This window comes from Oxyura jamaicensis, chromosome 6, assembly GCF_011077185.1.
Source record: "Oxyura jamaicensis isolate SHBP4307 breed ruddy duck chromosome 6, BPBGC_Ojam_1.0, whole genome shotgun sequence".
Classification (NCBI taxonomy): Eukaryota; Metazoa; Chordata; class Aves; order Anseriformes; family Anatidae; genus Oxyura; species Oxyura jamaicensis.
In genome coordinates this window covers 27,073,407-27,084,307 of record NC_048898.1, presented here as the reverse complement: position 1 = coordinate 27,084,307, position 10,901 = coordinate 27,073,407, and the positions used below count along the sequence as shown (strand labels likewise).

General features: G+C 40.3%; 1 long non-coding RNA gene across 3 annotated transcripts; it reads right to left on the bottom strand.

The window, feature by feature from the left end:
• Positions 1-463: 463 nt before the first annotated feature.
• LOC118169287 lies at positions 464-10,688 on the bottom strand. 3 transcript variants are annotated; one of them, XR_004752002.1, is made up of 4 exons: positions 10,502-10,688; positions 1,811-2,029; positions 1,167-1,262; positions 464-579 (listed from the first exon to the last, which is right to left on the bottom strand). It is a non-coding gene; the product is annotated as an uncharacterized LOC118169287 (long non-coding RNA). The 3 variants fall into 3 exon arrangements; XR_004752003.1 differs by having other exon boundaries at positions 1,811-1,979; XR_004752004.1 differs by having other exon boundaries at positions 1,811-1,976.
• Between the last annotated feature and the right edge of the window lie 213 nt (positions 10,689-10,901).

Genomic DNA, 10,901 nt, shown 5'->3' with positions numbered 1-10,901 from the left:
AATTAAATACATGACCCACCAGAAAGAGAATGATTTTTCATTAGTTTTCAACTTCCCCAAAAAACTCCAGTGATAAAAAAAGAATATCCTATCCTTTACATTAAAAAAAACTGACTTTTATTTTGCATTCAGTTTACAGCATTCAATAATTATAAAAGCCACTTTAAAAAAAAAAAAAAAAACAGGTGACATTAACTTTATAAACTTAAAAACGTATATAGAGAGTGTAATTATACTTCCATATTCTCCCTTATTTGATCTATGAGATATCATGAGGACAATAATTTAGGGCCCGATCCCGTTAGCCTTTCCCGAGAGAAAAGCTGTCCCCCAACATATTTTCCCCTGACCCTCAGGGGTGCGGATTTCGGTGGCAGAGGAGATGGGGGCAGAGCTGCAGGCCCCCAGGCAGGAGAGGTGCTGGGGCCAACTGGGCCCCGCCAGCCTGGTTCAAAGCTCTCCAGGGACACCGGGGTGACATCGGTAGCACCTGGGGCAAAGAAAAGGGAGTGGATTCTCAGCTTCGCTGTCTGCCACAGGAACCTCAGCACCAAGCAAACAGGAGCTGGAGCCGAATTCCTAAAACACAATCGGCACAGCTTAGCACAAAGGTACCCTTAGCATGAGGATATACAGAATGTATCCAAATAAAAAGGCGAAGTATTAAACATAGCTTTTAGGGTAAATTATAAGCTTACGTAATAACATTTCACATAGGGAGGAAAAAAAGAAAGAAAGAGAGAAAGGTCTTAAGTGTGGATGTTTCTCCAAAGCTTAAAGTAAGTCACTTTTGCTTTAGAAATTACACCTCTTGGCTGAAGCTGTTATTTGTTTTAGGCTTTTTAACACAGTTTCTTGGAAATATCCAGGCTGCAGAAGGGAGGAGAAAACATCAAGAAATATCACGAGTGTGCATGGGGTGGCGGGGGGGTGGGGAGGCCTAACAATAAAATAGATCCCACACTAAATGCATATTCTTCTATTTATGTATTTGATAATGAGACAGAAATGCCCTTGGCACTCCGTAAACAACAGCTCCATAACCAGGAGGGAAGGGCAGAATAATGAATATCTACGTTTCAGATTATCAGCTATTTCAAGCACTATTAGCATGCCAGCCTTTTAGATTATTGGGGATTTTCATTTTATTTTAAGTAAACGTTTACTATTCCTAAATAATGCTGCAGTCTTAATTAATTGCTGGCTTTGCAGGTTTGTGAGAAGATTATTCCTTGTGAAGCTCCTCTCCTACCAAAAGTTCCCTAGAAGAGAAGCGATAGTTGATTTAAGTATAATACATTAAAAACATATATAGATTTGTGTCAACAGAGCAAAATGTTTATATAAGCATATTTTACAACATAGGGCTAAATTTAGGGGCTATTCACCGCAATGAGTTGGCAACACTGTCCAGAGCTCTGGAACTTTCAGAAAAGGAGATAGGAAAAGTTCATATTCGTAATAAAAATAGATTTTTACTTCGCTTTTAAAGATGTTTTTGTGCATTTTAAAATATCTTTCCCTTGTGATAACAAGAAGTATTTGTGCATCATGCTTACAGTGTCAGATGGTATGACTACTGTATGATTTAAAATTAAACAATATAATTACCATTTGGCAACCAATATTTAAAGTTGAAGTAACTATTTCTTCAGACATTACTTAGGCTGTATCTAAAAATATGAACGAAAGCTATATTTTTGCTGTACGTTCATTTCAAAACCCTGAAGCCAGTGTTTCTTTCATTTTTATTTTTATTTTTTTCAAAAAAGAAAGCAAATTATTTCTAAGGAAAATGGTTTTACAATACCTTGAATAAACAAGCTTTTCTACAGATGTGCAAGAAAATTAGTATACTGAGACTGTAAGTGGATATCTGCAGAAGAAGGGGGAATATCTTCAGCTTGATTTTAAAACAGTTTCGTCCTATGTTCTGATCTCTGTGTATGGAGATGAGAGCAGGGAACGACTGTTAACTGCTGGAAACGAGCATTTCTTCAGTCATCCAATTCAGTGTGTTTAACAGTTTCTAAAATTAACACCAACAACTGTAAAAAAACACTCCCGTCTATTACACTGTGCATATAGGCATCTGGTTTCTTTGAATGTGGCTCATTACCAAAATTTACCACAGCTTTATCTCGGTTCTCCTCAGTTTATTCCATTAATTAACCAAGCCATCATTATCTGTTAGTTACAACCAATTTTTCCAGGATTATGGATATGTTGAATTTTGCATATTTATTTTTTAGCAGGCCATCACATCTAAGGGAAGAGAGATAAGCAGGACAGGGAATTTCTCCTTGTAGCTGCAATCCTTTTCTGAAGCTCGGGCTACAGAAAACAAAGGCATTTTATTTCCATGAATCTAGTGCAGCCAAACCAGGACTCAGAAAGGTATTTTACTTCAGGATACTTGCATGAATTCTGAAATTGATTTTCAACCGTGTGTCTAGAAATGTCCATTCTCCTATTTTCTTGCTTAGTATTATGTTTAACTCATTTTTTCTCTCTCCAATAAAAGATCATTTTTCTCATTCATTTCTAAGCAGCTTATTTTTGTTAAAATAAAGGAGCAGGAATTCTTTATTGCAGAGGTAGGCAGAACTTTTCCCCCTTTTCTCGAGCCATTCCAGCCCCGGAGCGTGCCGAGGAGCAGCGCAGGAGCCTGCAGACAGACGGTCCCTGCAGCGGGACGCGGTGCTCCCGGCCCCGCCGTGCTCCGCAGCGAGCACAGAGGCTTCATCCTGAGCACAGCTCCCAAACCAAAACCACATTGCTCCTGACGCTCATCTCAGATGGCAATTTGAGATAGACAACCACTGCTAAAAACATCTCATTAAAGTCTTAGAGGGAAATGATTTTTGTAGGGGGTTAAAAAAAAAAAAAGACAATAAAGGGACATTCTTACAATTTTTCTAGATGAATTGAAGACTGAGACATTTTTGTTTAATTTTGTTAGCCTTTTCTCCAATGTTCAGGATTTTCCAGCCCAATAAAACAATTTTATTTCTATTTTATATTTTTACTGCCTCATCATGCCTATAAATCTTGAATTTCAGGGATTTCATAATACAAATATCAGCCAGAGACATCAGCACCATGGAAGTTTTGCAGAATCTTCTAATAACAGATTAAAATCTTCTGATGCAGACATTAAAATCAAGCAAGTTAAATTATGTCAAGTAATATCACTTGCATGCTAACTTACCTAATGGGAAAGACTTAGCGCATTGTCACTAATAATATTTCAGCTCAAGAAATTTCACTTTGCTAAACTGCAGTGAGAAATAACCCACACCAACTAATTTATATTACCAATATCTTGTCTCCCTACTAATAGTTAGCACATGTATGCCAACCTGGTATGAAGTGCTGCTGTCTCCTAATATGCTGCGGAGGTTATCGGCTTTTTCAGTGGATGTGTGAATCATAAGGCCGTCTTAGCATGAATGCGTTTAATTGCACTAAGAGGGTATTTCCCAGCATTTCTTTAAACCTTAGCAAAACAGCCCTCTGCTTGTTGATTGTCAGTCACGATCATAGTAGAAAACAAGCATCAAGCAGGAGCACAAAAGGGGAATATCACTGGGAAGGGATCTAGGGTGGGTTCAATGGCACAATTTTAGGAAAATGCTTGCAATATTTTCTCGTGGTTTAATTTCTCATTCCCCAAAGAGCACTGCTTGTTACATTGCAGGCCCAAAGCCAGACAAGCCTTGGAGCTGCTGGTGGGCAGAAGGCTTCCTCCTGGTCATTGACATGGGGTTAGCAAACCAAAACATGACCAACCTGGCCAAGTGGTTCCCCACATGGATAAGCAGGGGCCTTATAACAGGGGGTGCAGACCACAAGGCTACGGGGTGCTGCCTTTGGGGCTGCTCCCCCTGGGCTGAAAGAGCTGGTTTTGTGCAGATGGTCACTGGTGGGTAACCAGATCACCTTTACGGCACACAACTTCACTTAATGATGCTCAGGTCCCCTTGCTCCTCTCACCCCAGGAGCAGTGAAGAGAAAACCCAACAGGATTTTGTCCCTCCATGAGGGCATTGTGCTGATGGGACATGATACCACAAAGCTCGTACTGGACCTGGGTGGCATCCTCATTGTCCCTGGTGCTGGGGATCAAGGCAAACGGGGCAGCTGTGCACTGAGACAGGGAGAGAACTATGGGATCCTGCAGCCGCTGCCTTGCCTGTGCAAAGTAAAAGATGCTTTTCCCCTTTTCATTACATGGGTTTCTTAATAAAAACTGAAAGAGTTTTTTTTTTTTTTTTCCTCCAGAAAGTGAACCCCAGGGGCCCAACCAGTGAAATACATTAACCTTTCAACTGTCAGCCCCTCTCCCCTGAAATTAAGCAATACCAGCCCTTGGAACAGCTAAATCACCTTCATATTTTTTAATTGTGTAATGATGGTCCAACAAAAAAGGAGCAACTCAGGACTAGTAAATATTCAATGAAGAAATTTATTGTAGTTCTTATAAAGGGAATACCCACAGCTTTCTTCACATGGACTTAAATCAGGCAGAAACTAGAGCGATAGGCATAAAATGAAATAACGGATGCATTATTTCTAGTGGGATTTACATCACCATTTGGTCTAATTATTCCTGATATTTCACCCATCATATTAGAAGCTTCTTCAGGGAAAGAAATAACAGTTTGTCTCCTTGAGAACAAAGAACAAAGTGTCTCTTTGCTCTCAAGAAGCTCAGCTATCATTATGAAGAGAAAGAATCTGTCCATTATCAAGAAATCCCACTAGAAATCTTGAATATCTTACCAAATAATTCCTGAGCACACTAAAAATACCAGCAAATGAAAGAAGCGGAAACTATGGGACCTTGAAAAATAAATAAAATAGGGATCAGGGATGATCCACGACCCACTCATTTTTGTGTCGCAAAACAATATTAATCCAACAAACAAGCTGTGCCTGTTAATCTAAGCAAGATAGCCACTGCTCCTTCTACTCCTTTCAGCTGTATCTGTGGCCCTGGATTAACTGGTGGGAATTCATTTGCATATATTTGCACAGTGAGTAATTTGCCATGAGTGATTATGTATGGTAGCCACTCACAGGACGTATGAACTTTTTTAGATTGTATATCATGAGGACCGGATTTTAAGCCTTTGGAGGAATTTAATACAGATCTAGGACTTTGCACAGCTTTCAAGAATATCATTTCTTAGGCCAAATGTAAGAGGTCTTTGATCTGGATCTTGCATTTAATACTGCAGCGTCAAGTAAGAAGCATTTTAAATGAGCGTACTGAGCCATGGGGTTCAGGCACACTAATTTGACAACTTCCTAAACAGGATCTTGCTGGGTCAACTTGTGGACCTGGAATTTCTCAGGTCTGTGGGAAAGACTTTCTCAGCATCCTGCCACAATCCTGAACCTCTACAGGCAGTCACACCCTGAGAAATGAAACAAAATAAAACCTCAGCATGCAGAGAAAAGGTCTCAAAATGCTGGGTTTATGGAGGCCAGATTTTGCCTTTTTTTTTTTTTTTTTAAATAAAAGAACCTATCCAAATCTTTCCAAAGGTCATTTCAGTCCCTAAATAATGACATATGCCATTCAGTCACTGCCAAAGGGGATATTGAACATATATGGCCTTGTATGTAGGTGTTGTTTAATAAAATATTGAGCTTTATTGCAAATGAAAGTCATTGGTCCTTGAAAGCAGAGTTCTCAGAGTTCTTGAGTTGAGCTATGGCAGCACAATTCTTACTGATACCCAATGCTGAATGTCTGGGAAATTCTGCCAGTTCAAGGGGGTGAGGGATATGATAGCTGATCTCTGTTGTGGGGTTCTGCCCCCACAGGGGGCTTCACAGCAACACACTGACATTCTATGAAAGATTACATGTTCCCTTGGATCATTTGCACAGTTCCTGTTGAAGTCAGTAAAAAGTCAGCTCTGATCTGTGACAAAACTTAGTGTGCAGTTTAGATATGGACTTTTTGTGGTTACCACAGCCCTACAAAGCATCTGTAAAGGATCCAGTATCTCAGGGAACTTATTGCCCTTCTCTTCTATTGAACGCAATAGCAAGTGGGACGCATGCCCTAAGATGTGATGTTAGTGAAAGCTGAGCACAGTCCCAGATTGCAAAATCAGGCCAAATGATGAAAACATTTGTATATGTGCTACCCTTTTATTTTCTTTGGCATGCTCTAAATAACCTCTGACCCTTTCTTTTCCCATGTAAAGCTGCTCTTTGTTTGAATGGAAACAGAATGTGAAAATGATGACAAAGATTTCTGAAACAAACACAATAGCAAAAACCAAAAGCAAATGAACTTTCACAGAAATTTAGTACCCTATCAAACTCTGGTACATGGATAAAAAAGATCAAGTTCCAGGATTATAAGAGATTTTATACAAAGGTAGGTGAGAAATATCCCTGCTCTGTATGGGGGTGAAAAGGAGCTATGTTGATCCATGACGGCAGCACACAGGCACGCATTTGCTCAGGTGGCAATGGAGCACCTCCAGGCCAAGCCATGTTGTTGGGAAGTGCTGTCATTTCCACCAAGCAACTAGTGGGATTTCTGGTTTGACATGAGGAAAGATGGTTGTCAGAAATAGCTGTAAAACCTGTCATCACAGTCATGGGCTTCCTGCAATTCCTTGTGTTATCCTTATTTTTTTCTGAATTAGTTTTCTTTTACTATAGGTGAGGACAGGAAAACTTATTGCTGAGCTCTTTTCAATGGTTCAGCAAACTCTAAGTTTCCCTGCTCTTTGAAGAGGCCTGTGGCATCCTCAGTTGTCACTGGGATAAAAGTACTATGGAAACTCATGGAAAGTGCAATAAGTTGGTTCAAGGCAAGATGCTGCAGTTTAGAACATTGGCATTTCCAAAACAGCTCTTTCCTGTGTCTGCCACGCTTGCTTTGGTGGCTGGGATGGATGCGCTGCATGATCTCCCAGCTCAGCTCATCTTCCTCACTGGGGAACCTGTCTTTCCCTCTGGGTGCAATCCTTTTTACATTAACTTGCATTTAGATGGGTGAGAATGGCAATTATCAGCAGACAAAAGAAGCTGCAGCATTAAGACAACAAAACAGTTTTCTCCAGAGCTTTTTGTGCCAAACATGTCAAGGATAGAAACAATATTAATTCCAATGAAGTCAGGGCAAACAGCTTTAGAAGAAGGAGAGTTGAAGTGTTCTCAATTGGTTGAGCTTCAGGACAATGACCTACAGAAAGCAAGAGGTTGGTGGCATTTTCATGTGGTTAAATCACACAGAAGCAACTTCTCCAGTGTTGGGCATGGAGAAGGCCACACAATCTCCCATATGAGGTACAGGATCCCCTTCTCCCTCCACCTGCACACACCCTCAAGTGTACCCAAAACCTTTGTTTTCTCATTCATCTTCTAGGAAGCTGCCCCTTATGCCATTGCATTTTTGAAGAGCACCTGAATTAACAGGATTGTTCCAGCTCCTATCCCTCATTCAAGTGTAATGTGAGATCAGCCAGACTCATTAAAATATTATCAGTTTCCTTGCTCTGTGATACGTCTTACAGGCAAGCCTTGGGACACATTAGGGTCCTTGTCAGGTGATGGCTGGTGGGTTTCTGCAGTTGGTGAATATAAATCAGATTTCATTGATGTCTGAATCATCATAAATTTTAACAGCCTTGATGTTGTTTCAAATACCCTATGTGCTAGTGCAGTCTGTCTACAGTTAATATCCCAACATCAAGAGGTCAGAATCACCTCATTTCAGTTATTCTGATGTTTTTTGTCCTTTTTTTTTCTTGGGTTGGGCTGCTGGGTGAGTCTTGCTTCTCTTGTATTTGACTCATTCAAAAGATTTTACTTTCTTGCTTCCAGGACACATTAGAAAAAAAAATCAAGGCATGATATTCCACAGATCAATGTGGACTACTGCCAAACTTCTATCCCCAAATACATTCATTGTTACTCTCAAAAAGATATTGTACAGAAAGAATACATGTTCTTTTAAATATAGTTTTTTGAAAACTGAACTACTGTGTGCAGCACGTTTACTAAGAACTCTTAATTATGTTAGTGGAGAGAGCTCACACACTCATACCCATGTCAGCAACGTCTCTCACTTCCTCTGATTTAAAAACCATTGTATTTAGGAGTGAAGAAGGAATCAAGAAGGAGTCTAAACCTATATTTGCATATTCTGATTCACTATACAGTTAAAAAACTAAAAATCTCCCACTTTCTAGATGCTCTGGAAGTGTTAAAAGTACAGTCCATGTACAAAAAGGTTCAGCAGGGTTCAAGACCAAAACAAAAATAGACAGTTGCTTGGACCCCAATTACTTTTCAAGAACTACAGATAGTCAGGATTAAAGGCATTAGCTGCAGAGGAGGCTTTTTCAAATTAAAGGTAACTACTTTACTCAAAATGAGGTCAGCAACAAATTTTGCTCCAAAATTAACAGTCACGAAGTTAAGGTGTCTGCCATCTCATCAGGAAACAAAAGAGCAAAACTTCACTGTATGTAGCTTAAATCCAGCCAAGAAAGGGATGCACAGTTATCAGATACAAACAGGGTCTTTTGTCTTTCTCAGATTTAAAAAGCCAAAGCAGGTTGGGAAGAGCTGAAATATGTCCTTTACTTTATTGGTTCCTAGACAGAGTGAAGGAATCTGGGATTCAAATTAACAATCCTAAGCGTTCCCAGTGCTTCAGGAACTAGGGGCTGTTTTCAGCATACTGAGGTTTAGGGACCAATGTTACACGTCTTTAATGTAAAAGCAAAAGCATGGGCTGAATTTCCATCAGAGAGGTTATGCTGGGAAGGCTTGTATCCGCAGTATACCCTAAATGGGAAAGGTGAGCACTTTTGACATTGTTTTCCATCACACCCACAGGCAGCCCTAAGATCTACCAGTAGAGTCAGGTGCATACGTCTAATGACAGCACATTCAAGAAACAGCAGCACAAGAAGCCATTGACAGTGCCATGCTGGAAAGCAAAGCTGCTGTGGTGCTTCTGCAGCTACAGCAACTATTCCCCTTTGCCTTCTTATTAATTGTGGTAAAACAGTAAATCATAGCAAGAACCTCAGGGCCAAGCAGAGCCTCATATCTCCATTGTTTTAGTGATTTTTTTTCCCTATTTATTCTCTGCCTGAATTGCATCATTTTAGGATAAAACTTACTAGTATCTTAATGGTCTACCACTTTCCAGTAAGTGCAGCATTCACCACATTTACTGAAAGCACAGAAAGAATTTGCATAAGCAAAGCATAATACCCCAAGTGGGACTTCGGTCACTGTGTCTTCAGTTTTGCTGGAAGTGGCACAAACACCTTACATATTTCAAGTGGTGGGTGTTTTTTTTTTTCTCCTGAAAACATTTTCAAAGTCCTGTATATTAACCTACATCTGCTCCCATTAATGGGAAAGGTAACAAAAGAGAAGTCAATGGTAAGCACTTCTAAAACTCCCAGGTGAAACAATAAGATTTTGGTTGTGTGTCAATCAAAGGATGCCTCCAGCATGAATTCCTCCACCTTTAAGCAAAGACAGTCATGCAGTATTGAAGCAAAGGGAATATACCACCCCTGAATTAATGCTCACGCTTACTGAAGCCTGATGGCAGTGTTTTGTCAGACTCCTGCACTGGGCTGTGCTGCTGAGAACAATCAATTCAATGTGATGAGACTTCAAGTAAGATGCACAAGGAGGATGAGAGGATGGGACAACCATATTCATAACATTATGCCTCAAGTAGATATAACCTGGTTAGGCAGGATGTAGAAAAAGGGGAAGTACAGCTCTTGAATGGCTCCTTCAGTGACAAATATCCTGTAAGATGAAATCTCCCAGCCCAAACCTTATTCCTACTGAAATCACCCCTATAAAAGCCTGTCTTCACTGTGAGACAGCTGAGAATCAGACTTGTTTATATCTGAAGTTTTGTGGACAAAATTTCCAGGTTAACATGTAAGGTTAAGAGGCTGCCTGTCCTATCTGCTTATCCCATCTTTTCCCTATAGGACTTCATGGTTCAAGAAACAGGATTGTAGTTAGATATGCAGTGCAGTCTCTATGCGTTACTAGTTTTTAAATTCCTAGAACTTTGCACCAACCCCTTCTGGCAAAGCAAGGGACAGCAGAGGAGCAGTACAACTAAGAAAGCCCTGGTATTTTGGGGATGTGCCATGCACCACATTGATTCATTTAGTATTTGTTCAGTGAACGTCCCAGACACAGGTAGGAAAGTATTTAAAGGAGAACTTATATGGAAAGTTTGAGAACAGCTGGGATCCCCTTACTGATGGGAAGGGGGAGTTCAGCAGCTTTTAGACATGCATCACTAAACAATGTAACATGACAGAAAATCCTTGGCTCCTCACCAGCTCAAGAGCCCCCTTTTGTGAAATAAGGCCCATCTCAAGGGGAAATAATCAAATCCACTTCTCTGCTTTTCTGCAAGATAAAACTAATGTAGCAGTTACACCTAAAGAAGAACAAAAATTCAGAACAATACCTGAGCTCACAGGGTTTGTTGCTCCATAGAAGAGTAAGCCACAAATGTTCCCTTTGATAGGAAACCTGTTTCTGGCCAGGAAGCTATATAGCTGCCCCTAGCAAAGGGCACTCTGATACATGGTACTCCAGTGCCTGTCTTTCAAAGTTCATCACTAGCTGCTGTTGCATTCAAGTAGAGTTGAGAGAGAACTGCAAATTTTCCAGCATGAAAGCCCCCAAGGCCCAACTTCCTCTCTTTATATACAGGAGCCACAGCCACCACTACCACCACGCAGCCCAGTTGTGCCTAATTACCTCGTTTTTATAGATAATGACTGATATCCAGGGAGGAAGGAGTAATGGGGAACTAGGAAAGAAAGTTCCTAATGTCTTGACTTTGGTTTCTCCACTTGCAACAG